General features: G+C 42.4%; 1 protein-coding gene across 7 annotated transcripts in view; it reads left to right on the forward strand.

Annotated features, from left to right (window-relative positions):
- The window catches only part of rbfox3a (RNA binding fox-1 homolog 3a), a 549,809-nt gene that overhangs the window by 66,027 nt on the left and 456,577 nt on the right, over window positions 1-27,205 (forward strand). For 5 of the 7 annotated variants that reach the window (XM_064323100.1, XM_064323092.1, XM_064323101.1 and 2 more), the window contains exon 2: window positions 2,582-2,683. The gene's annotated coding sequence lies outside the window, so the exon portion shown is untranslated. Of the gene's footprint in view, window positions 1-2,581; window positions 2,684-19,729; window positions 19,797-27,205 lie in introns of all 7 variants that reach the window. The other 2 variants (XM_064323093.1, XM_064323094.1) reach the window with 2 other exon arrangements.

Raw genomic sequence — 27,205 nt, forward strand, 5'->3', positions numbered from 1 at the left:
TGTGAGAGTGTGCGTGCGTGTGGGTGTGTGTGTGTGTGTGTGTGCACGTGTGAGAGAGTGAGCGTGTGCGTGCGTGTGTGTGTGTGTGCGTGCGTGTGTGTGTGCTTGTGTGTGTGTGTGTGAGTGTGTACATGTTTGTTTGCTTTGGGGGAGGGTGGGTGCCTGAATAGATGCACGTTTGTGTGAGTATGTGCACGCATGCGTGCGAGGGACTTTAACTGAACCTGAACTAATATATGGCACTTGTGGTAATATCCTGTAATGTGGAAAATGTTGCCAGGTAACAAGCCTATTAGCAGCCAACAGATACAGACACTGAGTAAACAGCATCTGACTCCGGAAACTCCCGAAAAAAAAACAGTTTAGCCAAACTGCCTCTTTTTATCTATCTGTGCTCATCACTACTGTAAAAATGCAGTCCTCAATAGTCGTGGCCTGTTTATTACACATCAGTCGGCCTGTCAGAGGGCTGCGCGCGTTCCCGCGCTGAGAGCTCAGTGCAGCGGGCAGCGCAGCCGCGCCGCGGCGGGCGTCAGTTCTGTTGATAGCGCGTCGCTTCCTCTCTGTGTCAGCAGCGCAGAGCAGCGCCCGGGCCGGCCTGAAGGTCGTTTCCCCCGATCAAAGGGGGACGGGCCGAGCCAGAGCGCCGTCTCCTGGAGCAGAGGGGGGTCCGGGGCCGCCTCCCCTCCCGGTCAGACCCCGGCTCTGTCACCCTCTCCCGGCTTCCGCTAATGAGATGGAATTTAATTAAGGAGGGGAAAGTGGCAACCGGGTCCCGTGAGAGTTGTGAGCACTTCATCGTCTGTCCTAAAAGCCAGACTGTCCTCAAAAAAAAAAAAAAAAAAGCGAAATCTCACGCGTGTGAGAAGTGCGTCTGCGGCGTGGAGCGGGGCGGGGCGGGGCGCTGGGCGAGGGGAGGGAGGACAGGGCCGTCCGGGCAGCGGCGGCGGTGCGGGGGGCGAGCGGGGGCGATGGACTGTTTAACGCGGGGCTCGGCGAGGTGAGCACCAAGGAGTCTCAGAGACACTTCATCAAGCGGGACCCCCGGGGGAGCGCCGGCTAACCAATTACAGATTAGATCATTGTTATAAGATCATAACCGCCATCTAATTGCTAATTTCTCTTATAATTGAATTGGGTGGAGTGCAGTCTTTCGTGGCAGAGGGCAGAGAATAGCAGTCCTGGGACCGCCTCGGACAGCGGACCAGATCCGGGGGCTTTGCCCGAGCGAGCAGCCCTGCATGTTTAAGGATGATAATGTTGATTCAGACATTTATCAGGGCGCTGACCAAAAAAACTGTTTTTGGAGAACAGATAATCTGGCTCATCTGTTAAATTTACCATGACTTCTGAATACATTAGTGTTATACAATGAAACAAAGCAATATGTGAAACATTTCCTAAACAGTGTAATTATTATAGGCCAGTGAAATGATTAATCTGAATCATGATTCATTCATATGAATGCATCCATAATAAAAATGTATTGTGTGCACCACTTCCACAAATACATAAAACCTAATTTGTCGAAAATTTTTAACTGAACTTTTAATAAACTGAAGGACAATGAGAACATTCGGAGGCAGGTTGGTGCATTGTGTGCATTGTGCGGATCCATTATATGAGACTTCAAAGCGCAAACACTGTCTGGACCACAGTGCTGATAATGGGAATCAGATCCCGCCTAAATGTGGCCGCGCGTCCAGGGAGAAGCCGCCGTCTCTGGGATGATGATAGCCGCGCGTCCCCGGCCTCCTGCCGCACCGTTCCACCGGTATTAATCGAGCTCAGCTGTGTTTTCTGATTACAGCGCAGTTAAACAAGATGCGATAAGGCAGGAGACAGCTTTGAGCCTCTTCGGAGTCCTGACAACACTGATTTCTCTGCTGGGAGGGTCGTGGTAATTGGGAAGGGGGAGGGTGCGTGTATGTGTGTGTGTGTGTGTGTAAGAGGGAGAAGACTAAAATAACAGATAGGCATGTGTATGTGTATGCTCCAGGAGAAGAGCAGAGGAGCATGTTTGTGTGTGTGTGTGTGTGTGTGTGGGGGGGGGAGATTTTGCAAAGAGGAGGTCACCTCTCACCCTGTCGTTCAGTACCTGTCAGCCTGTGTAGTGGTTAGAGCCAAAGAGGAGCGTTCGCTTAAAACTGTCAGCAGACCTCTTTCCCTCTCCCCCTCTCTCATGCTATCACTCTCCCTTTCTCTCTCGCGCTCTCTCTCTCTCTCAGTGATGTATTTTCAGAGTGTGAGCTAAGCAAGCAAGTAAGCGTAAGTGTGAGTATTTCTGTGTGTGCTGTAGACGCGTGTGCCTGACAGTGCTGGCTTCAAGCTATGTGCAAACGCACTCACAGCAGGCAAAGCCGACACCACTGAAGCCAACGCTTCCTCTCCCGGACTGGCAGGCAAATCGCATCGTAACCCATCCCAACCCTCTCTCTCTCTCTCTCTGTCCCTTTCTGTCTCTCTCTCTCACTATCCCTCTCTCACTCCCCCCCCCCCCTCTCTCTCTCGCTCTCTCTCCCCCCTCTCTCTCTCTCTCTCTCTCTCTCTCACTGTCCCCCCCTCCTTCCAACACCTTTAGCAGAAGAATCGGAAAGCCCCTTCACTGCCCAGCCCGGGGATAGCAGCTGAAAGAATGAAGCTCTGACACTGCGTGGGACTGAATGGACACGAGAGCACAGCTGTGAGTACGCGCAAGTCTTTCACGTTTCCTCACCGGACCGCCACGGCGCACAGACACACAGCACACGCATGTGCATGCGCTCGCGCGGCACTAACACTAACACACGCGCAGCACTAACACTAACACACGCGCACTCACGCACGCACGCACGCACGCGCGCTAGCAAACTATAGGAATGTGTCCGTCAGCACAGCATAAAAAGCAATTTGCGTTTATGTACTTGCTCACTGCGTACCGCTTGACGTTTTCAGCGTTCTGCTTTTGGAACGTGAACACGTGCTGCACTCGTGCGAGAGGGAAGTGCGAGCGCTGCTTAATTCACCCGCTTGTTTTATTGGGGTGAAACATTGCCGAAATAGATGTGCAAGGTCACCAGAGATGCGCGGCGTGCACAGACAAAGTGTTTTTGGATGAAATGAAAATGTTTCATCCGTGAAACAATGTCACTTTCTGAGACAGACCCCTGGGAATCATAGACAAATTGTTCTCCTTTTTTTTTTTCCAGTGGCGGAATTGTTGAGAATAATTTCAGTCATTAATGATTTCATTTGTTCATTCATGTATTTTAGTTGTAGACTCATGCTCCTTGTCTGTAGGGTACAGACACTTAACAAAAAAAACTAAATGTTACCTATTCTGTTCTCTGAGAAATCCTTTATATGAAAGGCTTTTTATTATGTACAGTAGCCTACCTTTCTACGGCTGTTTGCTCTTTGTTATAACAAAAAATATATATTTTTAGAATATGAGTGAAAACACAACCGTATACAAATACACAATAGATTCTTAAAATCAAAGATTGCAGTCATCTATAATATATTCAAAATGTTGATACTTCCATCTGCATATCATAAGAATTTATAAACAACCCTGGGACTAAGAGGTGTGTAATCTTTCCATTGTTATAGAATTTGTCTGAGTTTTATACGGTGACTTATGTTTTCACTTTCCATAGGCATTAGTACACATTTTGTCCAATACATACAGGTCCAATATTAAGATTTTGTGACTTTTGATATATTTTTGGTGGAGACCGTAATACACCCGTGCTTATTGCTTCCTTTCTACGCTGAGAGTGTAGTCCTCTTTCCCAGGGAAGTAAAGACAGTGGGTATATTCTGAAAATACGGTGGCAATTCCTCTGGAGTGCACTCCTGCTGTAATAAGGGACAGGCAATACAAGGCACACCTGCTTCTTTGCACTTGTCACCCGCTAATAACATTGGCAATGGATACGGACTAACAACATTCAGCTCTCCTTTTAAAGAGCATAAATTAGCTGTAAAACATGAAGAGCAAAACACACGCGCGCACACACACACACACACACACACACCCACACCCACGCACACACTCAGACATGTATGCGAGCATATGCACACACACAACACACATACACACACACACGCGCGCACACTCAGACATATATGCGAGCATATGCACACACACAACACACATACACATGCACACAAACACAGGCACACATGCGTGAGCACGTACACACTGAAACACATACATTCCCTAAGTCTCAGGGGAGGTGCTTTTGTACCTGCGCTTTATAACTGAGTAATATGGGAAAGCACTGACAACATTTGTCTCTTTATTTTTTGTAGAAGGCTAAAATCATGTGATCACAGAATCTTAATTTGAGAGACATATTGAAGTCGGACAAATAGCCAAATAGACTTGATGAGAGGTCTGTGTGCAAAACTTTCTATGTTTGCTGTGTTCTATTAATTCAAAGAAAAGTTACACCAGAAAACGGTGTGATCGTCAGTCGCCGGGTTTTGGTAGGCATTTTCTAATTGTGCGCGGTGGCTGAGGGCTCAGTCTGGATTTAGTTTTTCTTTGCTGTGTTCTGCCCGTGCGGCGTGAATGGCGACAGCGGGGAGCTGGGCTCTAATGCCGCTGTCTGTGATTCAGAGGCAGCAAAGCGGAACCTTGTAAACTTGTTTTGAGAGTGCTGTGGAGAAAGGAAGGTGCTCGTCTCTCTCTCAGATGAAGGTGCTCGCGTCGGGCTCCTGCTCTCCCGAGCTGCTTTTTTTAGACTGTAAGCGATACAAAGGCTTTGGGGATTTTGTCAGATGTTGTATGTGTGCGCTGTCTGTGTGCTTGAAGGAAGCACAGTGAGATTCTGAGTCCAAAAAAACAAAAAAATCTGTGCAATGTCTGTATAAACCAGTAAGAGTAGGGTATATGAATTTATTGTAAAAAATGTGTGTGTGTGTACGTATATATATGTATATATACATATATATATATATATCCGTGTGTGTGTGTTTGTTTGTGCGCGTGCGTATGTGTGCGCGTGTGCATGTGTGTGAGTGTGTGTGCATGTGTGTGTGTGTGTGGGTTTTATGTTCTCTGGGTACTAACACATTCAATATACATCTACAGCAAATAAAATGTTTTACAGTATGTGGGATTTCTATGTGTGTAGAGATTAGTATTTTCAGCATGATTTTTCCCATTAATCTTCTGTTTATCCTGTTCTCCCGAATTGATTGTAAAATAAGTCGATGTTTGTGTACATTGTTAGATTTTATGAAGGGATGTGGGCTGCCATTTTTATGAATAGGGAATTGTACTTTGACTGTTTACCAGTGCACTGAGTCATTTATGTGCTGCTACTATCAAATAGGTCCAGCTATCAGACTTTCATTGTGGGGAAACTAGTGAAAACATTATCTACAGATATTGCATGTTATTACCAAAATGTTAAGCGTTTTTATTCAAGATGCTTGCTGTTGTTTTCTTAAACAATATATCTGAATCAACACTTGCCTTTTCAACTTATTTTCCAAATCTCACACAAATGCTCTACAAAATGCTGCATGCTTTTTTATTGTAGATCTGGTTCCAAACAAATAAGAGTTTTCCTCTGTCTGCCACCTGAAGATTATGGTGCTTTAGGTGGATTGTTATTAGACATTACCCTTGTGGGTTTCCTTTTTATGTGCCGTCAGTGTTGCGCATATACAGTACCGCTTTTTAAAGCTTTTCACATTATCTCTTTGCCACAGACCGAGTGGTTGTGCTCCCATTTGGGTGACAGTGTACTGGTTCTTGAATGCACTCGGAGCGAAAAATAAAAGTCAACTATGAAGTGTTTCTTCAGTTCACGGTGCGACTTAAATAGAAATAACACCTGCGGGTTTTGGGTGCTATCTGCATTTACGACTCCGCTTACTCTCTAAACCCGGGTTACCTGGGTCACCCAGAATGGCTGTCAGAGCTGAAGTGTGTGGTGTGTCCCAGCAGGGGAGGGACCCAGCTTCACCATAGAGCTGTTGTTAGGGCAACAGAAACACAGTGATGCTAGGCAGCGAGAAACAGGAATATTAGGAACTCCTCTCTGGAGGTGGCAATACCCGACCATCAACTCAGCATGTGCTAAATCCACTCTAAGAGTGTGCATGGAGTAGTTCTGTATGAGCACAACAAAGAGTATAATTAGTGATGCTGCAAAGACAGAGCTTGGCCTGAGGCATGTCTGTGGTGGAGTGCTGGTATCTTTTCAACTTACTGCGTGCCAGCGGAACCTTCTAGAACACCCAACAGTCAACGGCGTAGATATTTCACCATCAGACTGTTCAGTTTCGGGTCCCTCGCATATGTCAAGGAAGATGTCGGACTGACGCTAACCAGCGACCCACTGGGAAAAAAAACAAAAACATTGCTACCTTGTGAAAATGCTTGTGGAAATAGTATACATTCTGTCAAATAGTGATAATAACAGTTCAAAATGACATTTGCAAAATGGTTTGCATCTGGGATGGAGGAGTGGTTCCTTTTTTTAATTGTTCGGCTAACTGACAGAAATGTAATTTGCTGAAATTAGTGCAGATGCATCCTAAAACCAATTTTCTGTACGTACTGTTTTTAGCATATTTATAATGCGAATGTAATTTGCTTTAGAAAGATGTCTTTAATTATACATCCAGGCCTGTATTTTAATCCCCACATGCATTTAAAATGATTGAATTATGGCAGGGAAAAGTTTAATCCATAAAAAAAATCTATGAGTTCCGGGTTATAAAAAGAATTGTTGTTTGATTAAGCACGGTTCGGTTAAATATGTGTATACACAGCGAGCGTTCGTGTGTGCACGCTGGCATGCGTGCACGCTTGTGTGTGTGCATTACAAAGACGACGCCATGGCTGGGTTGTTTGATGTGTGCATGTGATGGATGTCTAAAGATGTGCCACAGCTACAGTGGACCATCATTAATGTTCTTGCTTTGTGGACATGAATGCAAAAATCGATGGCATTTGCAGGTTTCAAACCAGGCCTTGAGCTCATAATTGCAAACTGACAGCCCTGCTCATCTGCACTCTTAAATAGCCCACAAGCTACCGAATGCTTTGCTGCAAATTGGTCTCTCCCTCCTTGTGTTCTCTTACCTGTAAACATTTCATAAAAACCAAACAATAATTGGAACATTGCAAACAAAACCAAACTAATTGCGAAACAGGATTGGAAAAAGGCAATTATAGTTTCCAGTTTTTTTATTGTTATCGTTGACCGGGGAAATGTTGATATTCCTGTTCTGTTGTGAACTGGACCCGTGAGAATAGGTGGTCAATGAGAGGCGGGGCTTGCTAATGCCTGTGAAGACACAGGCGACCCTTAGCTGCAGTACATCAGGGCCGCGCGTGACAGCGGTGACTGAGTCACTCCGCTCCATGATATATTTGTTTGATCAGGGACAGGTCAGCGTTTTGGACAGGCGTGCCGTGAGCACACATCCATCAGCCGCTGTTGCTGGTGAGCAGACGGACAGCGCGTGCATGCATGAGTCTGTGCATGTTTGATCGGGGCTGGCTAGCATAGGTGTATCTTAATTGGCCAGCCGCCGCATCACTGGAATGGGGTTAGCAACGCGGTAGCCGTTTTTGGCGTACTGCACGTGCAGGTTACTTCACATCCGGGTGAGTGCCACATGTACGATATCTGTCGTGTGGATTTCTGCAGCGCATTGGATTCAAGCCATGAGAAAATGCCCTTACTTTACCCGAGAATCTACTGTCACATGCCAAATAGACAAGAAAGAAAGTGCAAAGCATCCTCTTGATTGTGTTCAATAGAGGGCTTTCTGTCCTCTTCCTTATTTATGCCCGGGCTCATCTGGGTTGGACAGGGGTAGATAAATCAGTCCCCTTCTGCTGCAGCACACAGTGAGCCCTGCACTTTCCCTCCATCTCTCCCCTGCATCTCTCTCTGGCGCTTTTTCTGTGAAACCCTCTTCACATTTGATTTTGTTCTGTTTAGCCGCTCATCTCCCGCCTGCTAAATCAGTCCGTTTGACCGCTCACTTCCAGCAGACAACGGGGCATGTTTTTTTGGCGCTCTCTGATATTGTCTCCCCGTAGCTCAGTGCTAAAATCCCTTCTGTGGCTGGGATGCTGAACCTGTAGTCTTAAGCATTTGACTCCTATTTATCTTACTGGGAGGCACAAATGGCTGCCCTGCATATGCACTGTCTACCTGGCTTCCAGGCTTCATCGGTCAACAGAGAAATGCGATGTCAGGCTTTACCAACATTCATTAAAAAAAATTAAATCTGGTGCAATCCATTCACACACACACACACACACACACAAGCATGCACACACACACACACACACACACGCACAAACACACACTCACACACACACATTCTGTAAGCAACTGGACTTTCCGTTGCCAACAACAACAGTGTGGCTTCACAAAGGCAGTGTGGTGATGGTGCTGAGCATTGCCCAGCCGTCCTGCATCATGCTCTCTGAGCAGCTTTTGGAATGGGATTCAAGCCGTCCTCTCCACTGGAGATCTGTGGAAGGGAGGGATCTGCCTCTTTCAGATCTGGGTCTCCAGTGCAGCTGCAGGGGTGTCAGCGGAGAGACTGGCTCCACAGAGCGAGTGGCTCTTGTTTTCTTTGAGCGGGTGAGCTCTCCCAAGCTGTCCCTTTTCACCATTCAATCCAGCGTATCAACTTTTAATGAGGAGAGGTTAAATATTCATGGTATTTTGGGCTTTTTTTCAGTGATAAAAAAAAAAATCACTTTTGAGGTAAAGTTTTTTAAGGTTATTATTATTTTTTTTTAAGGTAAAGTATAGTTCATAAATTGTTGAGGACAAAAATAATACAGCAGTTGTGGAGACTCAGGCCAAGAGAGGATGGTGAATACATGCAAAAAAAAAGAGAGCTCAGTTGAAGACTACAAAAATGCAGTAACAAAAGAAGCTTAGCTGCCGATTTTTTCCCCCCTTTTTCCTTTTTTGTTGAGGGGAAATAAAAAGGAGGCTGGCTGGGGAAAGACTGGGTTTATCCGCCCGCCGTTTGATGTGGGATTTTTGTGTGGGCGCAATTGGTCTAGGGAGAGTTGGTTATCTGAAGGAAATTGTTGTAGGAATGGCTTGAGCATCTCGGTCCCCGGGGGGCCTCCTGCATTGACAGAATCCGCAAAACAAGCGGAAAAGCTGTTTAACATGCGAGCCGTTTGAGGCAGAGCCCCGCCGTTAATTATCTGCTTTTTAGCCGGGGTCTGGTGGCGGTGATTAGAGCGGGAGGTTCGAGTGCGCCGCGCGAGCCGCCGTAATGAGGAGAGCGCTGGCTTCACAGCCGCCAGCCGCCAGCCCCGGCCGCTTGATCTGCTCTGTGGCTGCGTCGGCTTTTTCACGGGGCTGCTGCTGGAAGATAGCGAGATTGAATAAAAGTGAACTGGGAGGAGCGGGGGGCCGGGGTTGGGGGTTGGGGGGTTGGGAGGGGGGGGGGGGAGATGGGGGGGATGGGAGAGAGGGGAGGGGTAAAATGGGGGAATTCATATTAACTGGTGAAAGAGCTGGCGCACCCAGAAAAAGAGAATCTTCTCTCTGTCTGCCAGCCTCTTGGTCTGCCACCAGGCTGGATTTCAGATGAATGGCTCAAAGAGAAATTTGGCTGACAGAAGATACCTCAATAATTATGAATCCATTAATCATTCAGCTGACACAGGGTACAAAACTACAAGTGTGATATTATTATTATTATTATTATTATTATTATGTGAAAGATAATAGTGGATGTGATTTGATATGGTCACAGTTAAGATTAAGGTACCTGTGGTAATCAGACTATGCTGACTACAAGGACTGGTAGGAAAGAGTAAGACTGATAGAGGGGCATAGATATCAATGGACATGGGCTGAATCAGAAGCCAGACCTTGGCAGAATAAAATGTGATGGTGGGGCACAAACACGGCAGGGTGTGCGAGCAAGCCCTCTGACTGGAAGGGGGGGTGGGTGGGGTCATCATCGTGTGTGTTCCGTCTCGACGAGGGCCACTGTGCGTTTGAGGCGGTCGATGCGTCAGTCTGCAGGTGACAGCTACGCGTGTGGACAGCCGCCGTCCTCGCTGACACTAAACGGTGACCTCAAACCTCAGAAGGCTGAAAAGTCATTGGGTGGAACAGTACACAACTTAAGAGTCGAAAGTGGAATGCCAAGTGCGCTCTTGGTCTTGTATTAAACTGCCTCACAGAGGCAACATTTATTCTCCATACAGTACACTCAGAAAATATACAGCGCAGAAGGACAGACACGCAACATTGATTCACCATAATGCATTAACGGTGCTGGTGGTCAGACGCACTGCAGCCTGACTGAAGTATGACACTGTAATTGGGCTCCATGTGTCGAAGTTGTAATGGTCACATGTAGGAGAAGCTGAGAAAGAGCTCTGATAATTGGATGGCATCAAAAGTTGTGCTTTGTGGATGTGATCCTACGTGTGGACAGTTGGCTGGGTAAGGGCATGCGATTGACGGCGGGTCATTGAACGCCGTCGTCATGGAGAGGGGCCTAACGGAGCGGGCTGCTCTGCGGTCCGTCCCTGGGCCTGAAGTGGTGAGGCGAAGGCAGTTTTATTGCCCGGCCCAAGCAGGGCTTTCCGCAGTCCTTCCCTCTCCGCTGTCTCCACTGTGTGCTTTTATTTAGCAGGAGCTGTCATTTTACATAAACCCTTAGCAAGCTACATCCATCGCTGCTGCCAGCTCCTCTGTATCAAGCACTTGTTACAGGGCAGCGAACTGACAGCTCCGCTCCAGCCGTCCCGTCTCCCTGGAAGAGGAGGCACGATGGAGAAACTATTAACTCTTCCCTGGGAGACCCGGACATCTTCAGGTCTGTCCACCCGACACCCGTAATGAGACCCCTCGGAGTTCACGGCTGTTGCCTTCCGTAATGGGAGCGACACATTAGCCATTCAACAACAGTGTTGCATTAGCCTTAGAGACCGGATTCCCTTCTAAGGAGGAGGTCCTGCGTTGAGATCTGAGTGCGGGTTAGCTTGGGTGAGAAGAGGTGTACGGGGGTCATTATGCAGTTGCACTGCGGTGTCACACACCTCCAACTGACCGATTGCTTCAACTTCCTGATTTGTCCGGCTGAATAATAGCACGGCCTGTGTTATTATCAATCAAGAATTGCAGCAGAATTCCCAGCACTGAATCAACTCAGAGTTTATTTCAGTCCAGTAGTGACTACGTGTTCTCCATCAGAACCATTGAATTGATTTTTGCACTGAGCATTTTTCGGTGCGACCATCTGGAATGTGCATACTGTAACACAGCACTTGAGTTTGATTGGTCTGCTTCAGTGTCTGCTCAAGAGATCCTCTTTGTTTGCATAGCTGTGCTCAGCTCTGCACTACATTTTGAACTGCTGAGAAACAGAGAACCATCACAGATATCCAGGTGAGACACCATATGGGATTCTAGAGCTTTTAGGGTTCTTGTATACAATATTTACACACTGTAACACACTCCAAGCTAAATATGCTTTTCTTCATCGTCAGGTGGAAATAGTCAACCAGGTGTGAGGCATTGCACTATGTGAATAATGCCATGCTTTATAAATTGACTGTGGGATGGGGGTTTAATTAGGCCGTAAGCAGCTTAGTGTTGTATGTAGTGTACAGTGGAGGGAGAGGAGCCTCTCTGGGAGTATGTGCTTGATGGTTAATATGCGCAATGTTCAGCCCCTCTCACGGAAGACGTGTTAATAAGCACCTCAGGCCTGGCATTTTCCTGACATGCTGACAGAAGGTCACCACATCTGTCAATTGCCATTTGACGCGTAATAATTGTTTGATTATTTTATTTATAGATGGACCTTAAAAATGTATGAGGTACACGGAGGAAAAAATAACATTTTATTCAGCTGTCAGCCGGGCTGGCACGCTCCTTCCTCCAACACCGGGAAATTAGAGGGACAAATGTGTGACAGCACAATTTTACTAAATGCTGCCACACCATCAACTTTTTTTTTTCTCTGTTTTATTTATTTTTTTATTTTTTTTTGAGGGAGGGAGGGAACTGGAAGGAGTGGGGTGGGATATTTGGAAATCAGCCCAGCTATTGTGGTACTTCAGAAAATCCCAAACAACAGTGTAGTGATGGAATTCCAAATAGATCCAAATTAATTTCTCTGTTGCAATGTGTTAGGCCTGTGTAGGGTGGGAGAATGGGGGGAGGGTCTCGGTTGAGATTTGACATGCGTTCTCCCACGTGCGTCCACCTCTCCCCTCACTGCCGCCAGGTCATTATTGCCTCTCCTTACAGAGGAGAGTCCGCCGATGCCGTAGGTCAAACCCGGGTGACTGATCTAGGGGACGCGGTGGTGGCGCGCATGCAGAAGACCAGCGCGGCGATGGGGAGGGATTGCGGCGGTTGGGGCTGGGCTAAGACTCTCATTAGAGCCGCGCCGTAACGAGGAACACTCCGCTTTGCGCTCGGCTCTGGGTCCAGACCGGGGCATGCTGGGAAACGGGACGGCTGCGCTCCAGACAGGAAGCCTCCCGCTGGCTCCTCCGGTCAGATCTCGCCGGGGAGAGGGAACATTCGCAGCTGTTCCCGCCGGCGTGCGGCGAAGGACGATTGGCCGGGTATCCTTTGTCCTTGCGCGACACTCGCTCACTCTCGCGCGGCCGAGGCGGCGAGAAGGCAGGCGCTGTCAGGTGACCGCGGCGGTCATGCATCACCCGTGTCAGTCATAGATGGGTGTTTTTCTCCCGGGTATCGATTCCAGAGTCACTGCAGATCCGAAGCCGGGAGGTGAATCGGTGGGAACTTTGCCTCTCCTGGAACATTCCGTTGGGGCGGAGCCGTGTAATCCATGCCATTGATTGGCTCTGTTCACATGACTGTGCGTTTTCTTTATAGGTGAGGGGAAGTGGGCGTGCGTCTGCGGTGGAGGAGGGAGGGTGAGCCTTGTAGCCGCGCGATGCTGGCTAGTGCCGTCCCATAGCCCAGTAAAAATGTGACAGCTTTGTCTTAAATCAGGTGCAGGTGTGGATTGCATTCCCTTGACTCCTTGTCATTTCTGTGTAATTTCCATAAGATGGTATGTTTTGTTGCATGGCTTGACAGTGGTCTTAATTTATAGACCATTAGGATGGTATCAGGTTCTGCATTATCAGATATCCCCCTCTCAAGCCCATTAAAATGATCTACGGTATCAAAGGTCTTTATTAATGAGGATCATTATGACAGATAGAAAGTATGATTAGAATCCTTGTCTCATTTATACTGCCGGGGGACCAATGCCTTATCAGCATTAAAAAAGAAATATGTATTATAAAATCATTCTGTTTTTCCATTAAGACTGTTACATGGATTAAATGCTATTTAAGAATGAATACTCCTGTGTAACACTGAACAGTTGAAGCATTTCAATTCGGTGTTTTTTCCAATGGGTTATCACAACAGTCAATATACCAAGCTCACATAATTTACAAGGATATAATAATCATATTTGTTTATTGCGCTAGGTATATTGTGCATTGCAGTTCGCTGAAGTGCATGCGTTTTGGTACTTGTTTAAAGCCTAACAATAGCTCATGCTGGGAGGCTAATTCCCATTTGTTAGTAGGATAAAGAATTCCAAACAACACTGGCAGGTTAATTAAACCCTGTTTAATTGGATATCTACTTGGAAGCCAGGTATTTGTATTTTTTTATTATGCTCATAGTGAAACCTCAAATATTTTGAGAATTGAAGGATTTTCGCTGCGTATGTTTCATTTTAGGAAGTAAAAATGTTGAGTGCATTCACTGGACCTTCAAATGAGTCCAACAGGAATTTTATGCAGGTAAATAAACTGATATCATTCAGTGAATGTTTACAGGTATAAAAAAAGCAAACAGAGCAGTTTTAAACGTATATTCTTTTTTATTTTCTTAGGTATTACTTAAAAATAAGCATTGTGTTTGGTACACACAGTAATATTTTATTACAGTGTGTGAATTGCTGGCTTATTTGAAACTCAATTTGATTGTCTCTTTAAGAATGAGCTGTGGTGAGATGAGCCGTATTATATGTGGAGGGGAATGGGATTGCAGGGTTTCTAGTATACATTATATACTTCTAATAGGATTCTATAACGTGTATGGAAGGCTTATCAACCTTTCCTGACCTTGCATAGGGGAGGAGAGATGGGCTGGTTAGCACTCATGATGGGTATGTAACCTAATGTCAGATACATCCACCCTCCCCACCCTACCCCAAACTAACCTCTGACCTCTATTATTGTTATGATGCACACTGCACAGTGAACTCCAACTGACAAAGCAATGCTTAAGGCAATGATACTACTGTGTTTGTCATTCATTCCCTGAATCAAGTGCGTGTCATGTTAGGAGAGAGTATAAGATAATTTTATATGGACAGACTGGAACTGGAACTGAAAAAATCTAACCAAACCTCATTTTCAATAAGTAAAAAAGTGAAAATGACCTTCCTAGTTTGTCTTAATAATCATCATAACTTATGTATAGCAGCTAAATCATTTTTTCACTGTCTAAACGTTTGTACTTTTTGACTGGAAACTCATCCAGGGCCAGACATTAACGCTTGTCCACTTGTCCAGGACAAGCAAGCTTTGGGGAAAGTGGAATGGCTTTTGCAGGTGTCGGACAAGTAAAAAAAATATACGTGATAAAAAATTGTAACGTATCAGAAAATTAATTGAAGTTGTAGCCTGTATTTGTTTGCGATGCACAGTGTTTCCGAGCTGTGTCTGTTCGCTACCAACGCACAGAACCAGACATAAATACTGTAGCTAATTTTCCGAAGTGCAAAACTGAGGAAGAGAGAGCAAAATTTGTCATTCACTGCTTTTGTGTTATTAAACTGAACTATTGGAACTGTTTTTGAACCAGTGATAACATCTGAATGCAAAAAAGCACTAATATAATTTGCTTTCTTTTATATATACATATAATATCTCACAACAGTAATAATCATCATCATCATCATCAACACCGTCATTATCAAACCCTTTGGGAAACAATGATGTGGTGTAGATATCATGGCTAAGGCTCAGAGGCAGATTGTTGGGTTGCTGTCCAAGCCTTGATGAAGACATCAATAGAAGTCTGGGCAGCAGTTCCCTTCTTAGACTGATACCATTCCCTGTGACACAAAATACTTTTTTTTTCAATTTTTTTGCTGAAACCCATGCTATGTTCTCCATTCCTCCTCTGAAATTTGTGGCCACAAACACCACAGTTCTCAGATTTGGCTTCTTCTTTAGTTTCTGGTCTTTTCTTCTCGAACTCCACCAGGTCATTTTTGATGCATCCTCAGAGCAGGACAAGACCTGCGATGCCTTGATGCCATGTCTGTTCTCTTTTGTGAAGCCAGATTTCTCCATACCCCTTATAACCCTGTTAGAGAGCCTGTCACAGGGCTTATCAGACATGCATCAGGTCCTGAGACATTCAGCCACAACTTACAACTGTCAAGAAATCTGACAAAACTCATTGCAGAAACAGTCCTAGTTTGACTAAATTTGCATGGACTAGTAGTGTCATAACCTACAGAGGGCAATGTAATCTTGAATGAATTAACCCGGAGGTAGTTATGCAAACCTCAACAGTGAATGGTTTTCATTGACAGAAGGAAAAGCCGTTTTTATCAAGGACCAAGGACTTTTTTTGAAACAATTGTCGAGACAAGTGTTCCTCTCAAGCCACTGTCTCTTGTGATGTAACTATTGTATGGAAAGCAATTAACAGTTTAGTGTGAAGACCTTCATCTACCGTGGATCTGATTGATGTTGCTTTACAGACTGTTACTTTACTGTAAAGTAAAGTAAACTTTAAAGTGCTGTAATTTCTACAGGATAGAACCAAAATGTATAAAAATATCCTTTAATAAAAGCTGAGAATCTGCACTGTAACCACCCGGGAATTGTTTAATTACAAATATAAAATTGTGGAGTACAGAGCCAAATCAAGAAGAAAATAAAGTCCCAAACAGTATGGAGTTCCTTGTGTGTGTATATATATATATTTCTCAAACATTGATTTTGTCCCCTCCAATCGTTGACATTTGAATTGTGAGCAGCATCCCAGTAATCGCTGACTCGCCATCAACAGTTTCTAGTTTACCGTGCACCCAGCACGGTGTTTAAATCTCACTTAGATTAATGAACTGATACTGAAATTAGGTACCCGATAGGCCTACATTCAAGAAGTCACTTTACTGTGTTATAGATTTTCAAGAGAATAATCTGCAGCTCCGATTGTTATTTTGTCGACAAAATGTGACTTCATATCATAATGAATCCATCCAGGCCACTGCTGTTCCTGTTGATAGCTTGTGTGCTCATGTCTGGTTACGGCGTTCGGTCACCGGACTGCAGTGGATGACAGGACAGGATGTTATGCAAGTCTTTTTCCCTGAAGACTGTTTTCATTCCATGCTATTTACATATTGGGTGTTTTAGTCTTGTAATGAGATTTAAAATCTTCATTTTTTTCTCTCAAGTGGAAAATATTAGCTTGTTTCAAGTTGCTTTTTGTTGTCAAGTGAAATTTTCTTACCCCACTGGCAAATCGAAATGAGTCAAACTGTCTCACCTCACTGGCAATCTTTTTGTCTTATTTCGTAAAAAGTAATATAAATAAGATAACTTGTTAAGATTGACTCTTTGATTTTTGCAGTGCAAAATAACTGGTCTAGGACTAAAGGTAGGTCACAATTTTTCATTCCATTTTATTCTTAGCTAGTAAAATAGGAAACTGTCTCAGCAGCAAAGATGTAGTAAGCAGGAAATTAGAATCGCTTATGAGCATTAGTGGTATAAAGACCTTGTTTTGAGTGGGTGTCTCTGGAGGAACACCTGCATTTCTTTATTCGTGATAATCTGCTCTGTAGTTAGTAGGTTGTGGGAGGCAGTTTCTTTAGCCTCTGTTCCACTGTACTTCTGCTATTATTTATATGCAAAACATGAAATTTGAATGATGATTCAAACGGTCTTCCCTGATGTGAGATATATCCTGCTACATTACTGTATTTGTTGGCAAGAACATTATGACCAAATGTGATTCCCATTGTTTAATGCAATGTATTCACAACAGGTAACACTTAGACTTTCATGGATTTGGAGGGTGAAATTGCTGTGTTGTGATTTGTAACATTAAAAATGTATAAAAAAACAATTGAACAAATAATTTTAAAATATATCTTCTATCAGCCAAACTTAACAATTTATACATTTTATATTTCTCCCCGAATCATTTATCCTGTTCAGTATATACATATATCATAAGCTTGTTACACCTACTATTCGTTTTGTTTTAGACATACCTCTGTCTGGGTGGTGAAGTAGCCATTAACCTACCAGACATAATACATACACAAATTGTGATTATTTATACAGTTTTAAATATGTATAAGTTAGTAGTGTGTTATCAACAGCTTACTAACAAACACATGAATATATGACAACTTGTTTACAGATGTGAAAAAAGGCTTAACAATGCATTTAGTATTACAAATTATGGTTATAACAAGGGTTATGAATTGATTTTAAATGAGTATATATTTTAATATTTACAGAATTTACACCTCAATGTAAAAGATGATAGATCTGGTTTGCTTTACGTATGATCATCTTTGTCATGCAGATTTTTTGTTGTTAATTATATAGCTAGCTGGCTACGGTTACTGTGACAATATATATTTTGTCTGTGTTTGATCCTGTATTTCCAAGAGCTATATTTCCATATTGCTCCCCCATTATACTGCCCCTTAGTCAGCAGTCAGAAAACGGATCGCGGGGGGGGGCATCTTATAATTTTTTTGTTAGTCTCTGCTGATCTTTATTGGAACTACAGTACACATACAGAATAGTCTGATGCACCCAAGTGCTCCAGATAGCAGTTGTTGAAGCAGTCAAGCCTTCCTCTTTACAGTGGTAATAGCTGTGATCACTCATGAGTGAAAGTCAAAAGCATGACAACAATTGTGACTTTACATCATCTGATGTTGTTGACAAAGGACCAATTAAAATGTGTCAAATTGATCTACAATATATTTTGCTTGAAGAAAAGGCCTATTAAAACCTAATTAATATTATAAAGAAACAGCTACTGAGCTACTGAATTACTTTCAAAATATTGCTTTTTGCTGTTGAGAATTAATGGGAAATGATCCAGAGAAGTTACTCGTATACTAATGCTATGTTAATGTCCTTATTTTCAAATATTATAATATAAATGTGTAATGTATAATAATAATAATAATAATATTATGAACAGCAACAACAATAATAGTTATTATTATTATTATTGTTGTTGTTATTTTTATTATTATTATTCATTAATATATTGTACCCATGTGTGTGTTTCTGTGTGTTTCACTTTTAGCAACAACATTAGATGGTTTGCTGTTGTTTAATGTGTACTGTGCACAGGAGATCTGTAGAGCACCTATGACTATGTGACATGGTTCTGCCTTTAACATTGTGTACAGTCTTACCTCCTACACATGTGATGGTTCCTTCCAATTGCCTGTTTTCCTGTTACTGATCCAAGCATTTGGCTGGTTTAGCATCTCTTGTTGTCATGGAAACTTTCTTCAAAGAGCCACATAGAGGAGTTTTATGTTCTCACCAAATTACATATTTGTTGGAACCTGTTAAATGTACACCTCTTCAGTACATTAAGAGCATCCTGACCAATGAATAATGGGACCTTGTTTATTTTTAAATGTCATGCAAACACAATAAAAATACATGGAAGCCTTCTCTAAACTGTGGACTATGAAGTACATATAAAGACAGTGGCACCATATCTTAATGTTTCTGACATAATGAGTCCTATATATACATATATGACAACACACTACTCACTTATTTGAAATGCTGCTTATGTATATATACATGCATATATATATATATATATATATATATATATATATATATATATATATATATACACATATACTGTATATTCATGATTCACAGTTAGTGCTAAGCTAAGCTATTTCTTCTAATATGAAAAGGTCCTGGAAATAGCATCTTCATCAGATACAGAAATACAGGAATTCATGTATGGAACTAGACCCTCCTTCCATGTTAGAATGGATAAATAACTGACTTCAATAGTAAAATGCTGGTATTCATACACTGGAATTGCTCTGATACCTCCTCATATGTGAGTAATGATGCAACATTATGAACACAGTTTTTTCTGTCCTTCAAATGTCTGGATCTTATCTATCTTCCAACTAGGTTCACATTTTCTTTTTTTTAGGTTTTGTTTCAAACTCCATTATTGACTGCTGGACTACTTGACCTGTGGATATAACATGTCAGTGCACATATTGTTCATTTTCTAACATTTTATATGTCTTTTATTCACATCAAACAAATGACATCATTAATTGGAGAAAAGGTGTAAAAATGGTGTGAAATGGATGAAAGAAAAATAGCACCATCTTGACATAGATTTTAACAACCACTGACATCAAGCAGCGTGAGAAAATTGGTTAAACACTACCAGCATTTAGCTGGAAGCTGGAGCACTGTGAAATGACCTCAAATGTTCTCTGACTGTTGAATGCTTGGAGCTTTTTTTTAAAAACAGTTCTAAACACATTTAACTGGCTGTATTTGAAAAGGCTGTCAACTAAAAAAAACACCCCATTATTTTAAGCAAAGTATTGCTGTCTCATGATCAGTGATTAATGAACAAATGTCTGCATGTCTGACATGCCATTTTTATGCTCACTGAAGCAGAGTGGACCCTTCTGTGAGGAGCCAACGCCATCCTCCCTCCCTTGACTTGAGGATGCCCATTAAGGTGTGAAACTTGACTTTCATGACCACGCAGTGAGAAAAAATGTTCATTGGTCTACATAATCTTCCGGAACTTTCTGAAAATGACAGGTTTGCAGTATTATCCCGTTATGGGGTGGCTCTGGTTCAAAACATCTTTTTAATATAATTTCCTTTAACGTCACAAGACTGCACTAACAATTAGACTGGCATGGCTTAGTGTGATGGTTTGAAACAAAGTGATTTATCGAACAGACTCTGCTGCACTAAACCACATTAAATTCCAATTGAGTTTGGCACAGTTGGAGCACCCATTTGAACAATACCTACTGTAAGAGCAGAACTACAATGACAGTGATGTGGTACTGAGGCGCACTCAAGCATTTTCTGGTGTTAATTTGAACATACTGTGGAAAGCCATTTTATTCCAGAAATTCCTCTGGAAAAACGCATGAAACGTGTAGTGTCATTACACTGGTTAAATATAGATCCTAATGCATCTGACAAGTTAAAGAAACATTTGCAAACAAAAGACACACTGTAATAGTTGTTGGTTTGTGATTGGCAGCCGGAGTATGCAAGCAAAATTGTGAAGGCAGGGGAAGTGGAGAAATTGCAGAGCAAGGACTAGGGTAAAGGTCAGACAGGAACAAGAGACCGTTTTGTTTAAGTCCTGATTATTTGTGCTACCTACGTAATTCTCGGAATCTGCTGCTTTCCTCTCCAGTCACTCAACGCTCTGGTACATCCCGATACAATTTTACCAGTTATTGTGCATCAGCATTCACTTTAAAGTGCAATCATGTATTATACAGTAAACAATGTGAGGGTGCATTTTTGTTTTCAGTCATTTGCTATGCCTGTATTGTGTGTATAAGCAAACATGGTGTCTTTGGCCTTCTAGAGAGCCAAGTTTAGAGCAAAGGAACAAAGGGGGGAGACTGTGTCATGGTAACCAATGTAGTGTCTTGTGTTTGATATTCCTTGCTCTTAAAATGGGGGAATTAATTAAAAAAAAAAAAAAATAAATAAAAAAAAAATTATAACTAAGTTAAATTTTTTTCTTTGAATGATAGACGCATACAGTTCCTTCAGAAAGCATTCACTCCCTTTAACTTAATCACATTTTGTCCTGTTACACCTTGAAATGTTCATGCATTGAAATATTTGTCTTTTTTCTCCTCCACCAAGACAATAACTTCAAACACATTTATTATGCAAAAAATAATTTTTTATTTAACAACATTTTCTAAATGAAAGACTTAAATTTCTCATTTACAAATGTATTCCCCCAACTGCTTTGTAGATAGGCCTTTGGCAGCAATTACAGCTCTGGGTCTTCTCGGGTATATCTGTATGAGCTTTGCACATTTACATTTTGGAATTTTTGCTCATTCCTTCATGCAAATTTGCTCCAACTCTGCCAAGTTAGACAGATAGTGTCTGTGGACTGCAATTTTCAGGTCATACCACAGACTTTCAGTGGTATTTAAGTCTGGGCTTTGGCTGGGCCATTCCAGAACTGACCTTGTTTTTAAGCCATTCCTTTGTAGTTTTTCTCATGTACTTTGGATCATTGTCCTGTTGGAACAGGACTTCTCTCCCTGAACACAGATGTCTTGCAGAATAAAACTGGCTTTCCTCCAGGATTTGCCTGTATTTGGCTGCATCCGTCTTGCCCTTGACAGCAATATGCTTCTCTGTCCCTCCTGCTGAAAAGCAACCCCTTAGCGTGATGCTCCCACCAACAAACGTGACAGTGGGGATGGTGTTTAATTTGTACAAACACCAACTTTGCTTTCACTTTGAAAGCAAAAACGCACTTTGCTTTCCGGCCAAAGAGTTCAACTATAGCCTCATCAGACCACAAAATCTTCTTCCAGAAGGTCTCAGGGTCTGTTACATTGCTTCCGGCAAACTCTCAGTGTGACTTCATGTTGCCCTTTCTCCGAAGTGGCTTCCATCTAGTCGCTCCCAAAGAAGCCAAATTCATGAAGTGCCGATAGGTTATTCATCTCTGGACTATTTCTCCCATTTCTGCCAATGAGCTCTGAAACTCTGTCAGCTGGCCTCTTGGTTGCTTCGTTGTTCTTGTCGTCCAATTGCTCGATTGATAGGGATGGCCTGATCTTGAAACCTATAAATACGGCAAAACAAACCTGAAGAAAAAAAAATAAAAATATGCTACTGCTTAAGAACAAAAAAAAATCTTGTTTTGCAATTTTGTTTTGTGTTATGTTAAATGGCTATGATTTCCTACAGAAACTATAGAAGACTGATGCTTTTCTATTTTTTTGTCTGAATATTGGCTGGCTGCTTGTCTTGTCTGTAACTCGGTGTCATGTCAGCTACCTGTGAACTAAGGCTGTCAAAAGTGCCATGAAATTGAGTTCGAATATTAGCTTTTGTAATTAGTTAGAGTTTGAATATATTCGAATATCATTTGCCTATAATTCACAAAAATAAGCCGCTTATTGTCAGGCGCAATATGCACGTGACGCTCCCCCTAAACTGGCCTGCGCGTTATTTTCCACGAGCGGGCAGTAGAATAGAGGACTTATAGAATCGGTGAACTTTAATACTAGCTTACTACATCTGGGGCCTAATTTACAAAACGGATTTTAGATCAACTGTGTGGCGCGTGCGTAGAAAATCACTTCAAGTTAGTGATTTAAAAAATTTCAACATGACTCGATTTGACCGTGGAAACGGTCGTCGCTCTACGTCAGGTCTTCACTTGACTTATGCACTCAAGTTAATTTTATACATGAGCCCCCTGTAGTTTCTATAGCCTAATGCGCAAATGAATAAAGCACTTTCACATGGATGTAATTTGCCACACATCGGCATTTATTAATCATCGGGAAATGATTGTTTATAGGAAATCCCTGTCTATTTCTTAACACAAAAACTATTCAAACGGCTAATACCTGTAGCCTAAAACAACATAAATTACTTACTCTGTTTAGTTTGTTTAACTTCTTTCATCATCCAATTTTAACAAAATCTTCAGAAAAGAAAGGAAACATAGCCTGCCATGGGCACATTATTTAGCCTAAACTGTCAGCTGACCAGATCTGTTGAACGAAGTGAAAGTGACTGGCTCGCGAGGCTAGCTGACAAATAACGTTAGGTGTCAATAGAGCTGAGAGTATCACCGGAGGTTAATGGCAAGAAAACCAGACAATCCACTTGCCCTGGGTCCAGGGCAGAACGTTTTTTGTTGACAGAGGAAGTAACGTTAGCACAGGAAATGAACTTTGTGTGCATGAACATGATTCGCCACATGAAATTAAAGCCTGCATGTTAATTACAATACGCGGGATCCAAAACTAATATTTGAATGCTCAAATTTAGGTTCGAACTGTAAAAAAAGAAAGATTTTCAAATAGTTTTCGAACTTCGAATATTTTTTGACAGCCCTACTGTGAACTGGTCAAGAATTCAAAGTTAGCTATTTGCAATCTAATTTATTGGCTTGCAGGTGGCTGTCGTTCATGTGTATAGCCAGTATGTAGCTATGATGCTAATGCAGTACGCAACAAAGGCCTTGCATTGGTCTGCAGTAATAGTCCATGTGATTTGAAAATACTTATTTTAATGATAATATAACATGAGCAAATATAACAATAATAGCAATAACAGACTGATTATCATATGTGAATTTCACCTTAAAATGTGTTATGTTCATAGTGTGTTGAGTGTTGAGGGATATTTTAGCGACTGCAAATATTTGTGGACACAAATAGCACAAGTTCTAATGGAAAGGGCAAAAGGGCATTTATCGTCAACACTTATATTATCCATTTCTCTCGGAACAGCAGTAATTGTAAAGCTAGATGATTACACTGAAAGGTAGTAATGCTTAAATTACAAATTTATTTGTCCTTTTGTTGGGGTTAACCAACAAATTTAGACAGTGATTATACATCATGGGTGTCTTATCATTAAGTACTTGCATTCAGTTGAAATACACAAATGTTTGTGTACTGTTCTATTTCCTATAATAAACAATATTTCAAACTGCAGATGAAAGCAACCTAGATCACAGTTGGTGCCAGAGAACCCAAATACTGTATCAGGCGTAATGATCCTTGAAAGTCAATTTATGAATATGATGGTTAAATATGTAATCTAGACTGGTAGATAGAGGGACAAGTCTGCTGAGGTTCAGATATACCTTTTTCTAAGTGTGTGGTTGGATTTTGGTAAAGAGTTGTAGGCTTTTAAGATGCAGATATCTTTCACCTCTTTTACCTTACTGGGTATAAGGACATCACAGCACTTAAACAGGAGATTATTATTTAGATTTGGGACATTGGACATGGCATGGCATTACAGACATTTGCATTCTTGTGTCTTGTGTAGGCCCAAGGGGTGGCTGTGTAGTCCTGATCAATCTCCCTAAATTGCTTGAACTACCCTGTGTGAAGTGAGTGTTTTTGCTGCTTTGCCACACTGATATTTTTTTTGTGCCTTTTCTCTCCTTCTTCCTGATCGATAGCAGATTTTATCATGCCTCATCAGCACTGAATAAGTGTTCTAATAGAGGTCAGGTCACGCAGAATTCGATTTATTTTCATTTGTAAATAACCAAGTGACAGTATCCCAATCACAGTACACACGTGTCCAGCAACTGGGCTGAAGCGCTTGCTCTCTCTCTCTCTCTCTCTCTCTCTCTCTCTCTCTCTCTCTCTCTCACTCTCTCACTCATTCACTCTCTCCTCACACATGCACACACACAAACACAGAGAGAGACACTACAGTACGTATTATGTGCATCTAGCCTGCAGGTAAAACAACAGCGATTAATGCTTCCAATATTAAAAATATTCCACTTTCCTTATACTGTAAGTGCTGGCAGAAATTAGCTACGGTGGGTTTCAATAGAATCGGATGTCCCATGCACAGTGCAGGAAACCTCTAAAGAAGTAAAGGCCAAACTTTCCTGGAGAAACACAAAATTACACGAATGTGCAGCCCAGCAAACCAATAAAGATTCTCCTCAAAAGATGAGTGTTCTTTGAGACGTTCTCTGTCATAATTGCATACGATCAATATCATAAACCAAAGGTGCTATACACCAGCTTGCTTTGTGGAAATGACTGTTAAACTATCTCTCGGGTAACACAGTGTCTCATTGTAAAGACAAATGGAAATGTACCTCCTGAACTCAATGAGCATGTTTATCTAATTTAATTTAGCTCAGAAATAACAATAAAGAATACTGTATTTTCTTATTTCACAAAATTAGATTATCCATCTGCTACTGTTTAAATTGACTGCTTGCCATTTTATTTCTTTACTTTTTTAACAGACAATCAAAAGATATGCATAAAGATAAAGGAAGCAAAGGATGCATTGCTTTGAAATTGCTTATCGAATTAAACTCTGATGTTTCAGTGTAGCCTCTTCATCAGGATGATTTCCATTTCATATCTGATACTGTCTGATTAAGTTGTGCTCAGATTATGACCGATATATTTGTTTTTGTTTTTTTCCCTGGAAATACTGTCCTGTCATAGACATGGTCCTCTACTTAAACTGATGAAACACCTTTTTTCTGTGGCAACAGTTGCAGCTTGCTTTAGCCTACCTTTCTGTTATTTCTGCTGTATCATGAATCTCTACCTTCTACAGCACTCAACTATCTGTCGCCTCACTCTACGATACTGTTAATTGGTGAGAAGGCAACACATTTGAACGAGATTTGCAAGACATGGCAGTCTTCTTAACACCTGCATGAACTGGCCTATGATTGAGAATCATTACTGTGATGTTCTCTTAGACTCTGGGAGTTTGTAACGAGGTGTGGTGCATTTCGGTCAGGCATCCTACAGCCAGACCGAGTGATGCACAGAACGGCGGAGGCATGCGCTCCAATTCAAGAGCGGTGGTTTTTTTCTTCCCTCTTCATAATATGCCCAGTGTGTCTGTCACCCTTCTCTAAAGAATGCCACTGTCTGCAATTTAGCCCTGAGATTGTTTTCCATCTCTCTCTCTTTGTAGCATTCTTCCCCGAGGCCAAACATCAATTAATGTGACGCGTGTGGTGAAGCTGATTGGGCACATGTTGAGTGAAAGTTTGATGTTAAATGATAGCATTTGGTGAGAATCTCATCTCCTCAGGGTTTGTTCCTGCCCCCCCCCCCCACCCTTGCAAGGGGAAGAGGTGGGGGAGGGGGATCTGTGGTGCACACCCTCCAGTGTTTCATTCTGAGATGCACTGCTCCTGTAGACACACTTGCGACACCATTAATGATGTCAACGTCACTGTAAAATCCTGCAAAAGGATAAAAGTCGACATTGCATGGTATATGGAAATGGTGATGTTTAGAGCGGGAGACCATGCCCAGGTTTCAGTAAGAGCACCCTGAAGAGCTTGCAGAAATCAAAATGGGTGGAATGCACAACATCATTTTTTCATTTGTGCAGGGAAATGGCAAAAATAATACCAAAGCTTAATTTACTGAAAGATTATGTAAAATTCAGCAGGATCATTTACTACTCCATTAGGACTGTGCTTCGTACTGTCTGCTAATGGGTGGCATGGTGGTGCTGTGAGTAGCACTGGCACCTCACAAAAAGAAGATACTGAGTTTGAGTTTTATACCTCCTGGTACTCTGGGTTCCTCCCACAGTCCAAAGACATGCAGGTTAGGTTAACTGGAGTGTCTAAATTGCCCTCGGTGAATGAATGTGTGAGTGAATGGTCTGGACCCTGTGATGGACTGGTGATCTGGCCAGGGTATATGCTTGCCTTTTACCCAGTGTATGCTGGGATAGGCTCCAGCCCCCCTTGACCCTGAGCAGGAGTTAGCAGTTTTAGAAAATGGATAAATGGATGTGGCCCTGAGCAGGAGTAAGCAGTATAGAAAATGGATGGATGGGTCCCCTAATAATTTACTGTTGCTTGCTTCTATTTAGAATGAGGACGACTGTGATAATCACCTATGTGGTGACCCCAACTAATAAAACAGTGGCACCACGTGCAATCAATGACATTTACTCAGTACTGTACACCGGGAAAGCAACTTGAGGGTAGTCCAGTACAGCAGTACACCACATTCATGGAGTTCTGCAGAGGAACCCCTGCAGGCAGGGCTTTGTCCTGCAGGGGCATATGAGAGTAATCTAGCACCATGCCTACTGGTTAAATAGGCGCACACACCTGGATTGTGTTAACTAATCAGCTAGTCGGCTCAAAGGTGCGCTTCCTTCTTCAGTAGGTGACTGAGCCTGGGGAACCTGTGTACAGAGAGCTAGAGCAAGGACGAGGCAAAGCAAAACCAACTCCGACATGGCTGAAAAGTTTGTTGTGCTTCTGTTTATTTTGTCTTTCTTATTTTAGCCTGTTATTACCTGGAACCCGTGAGGGGGAAAGAAGATGTGTGTTTGTGTTCGGTCTCACTCTTGCTGTCTGTACAGAGATTC

The sequence above is a fragment of the Anguilla rostrata genome, chromosome 2 (assembly GCF_018555375.3).
Source record: "Anguilla rostrata isolate EN2019 chromosome 2, ASM1855537v3, whole genome shotgun sequence".
Taxonomy (NCBI): Eukaryota; Metazoa; Chordata; class Actinopteri; order Anguilliformes; family Anguillidae; genus Anguilla; species Anguilla rostrata.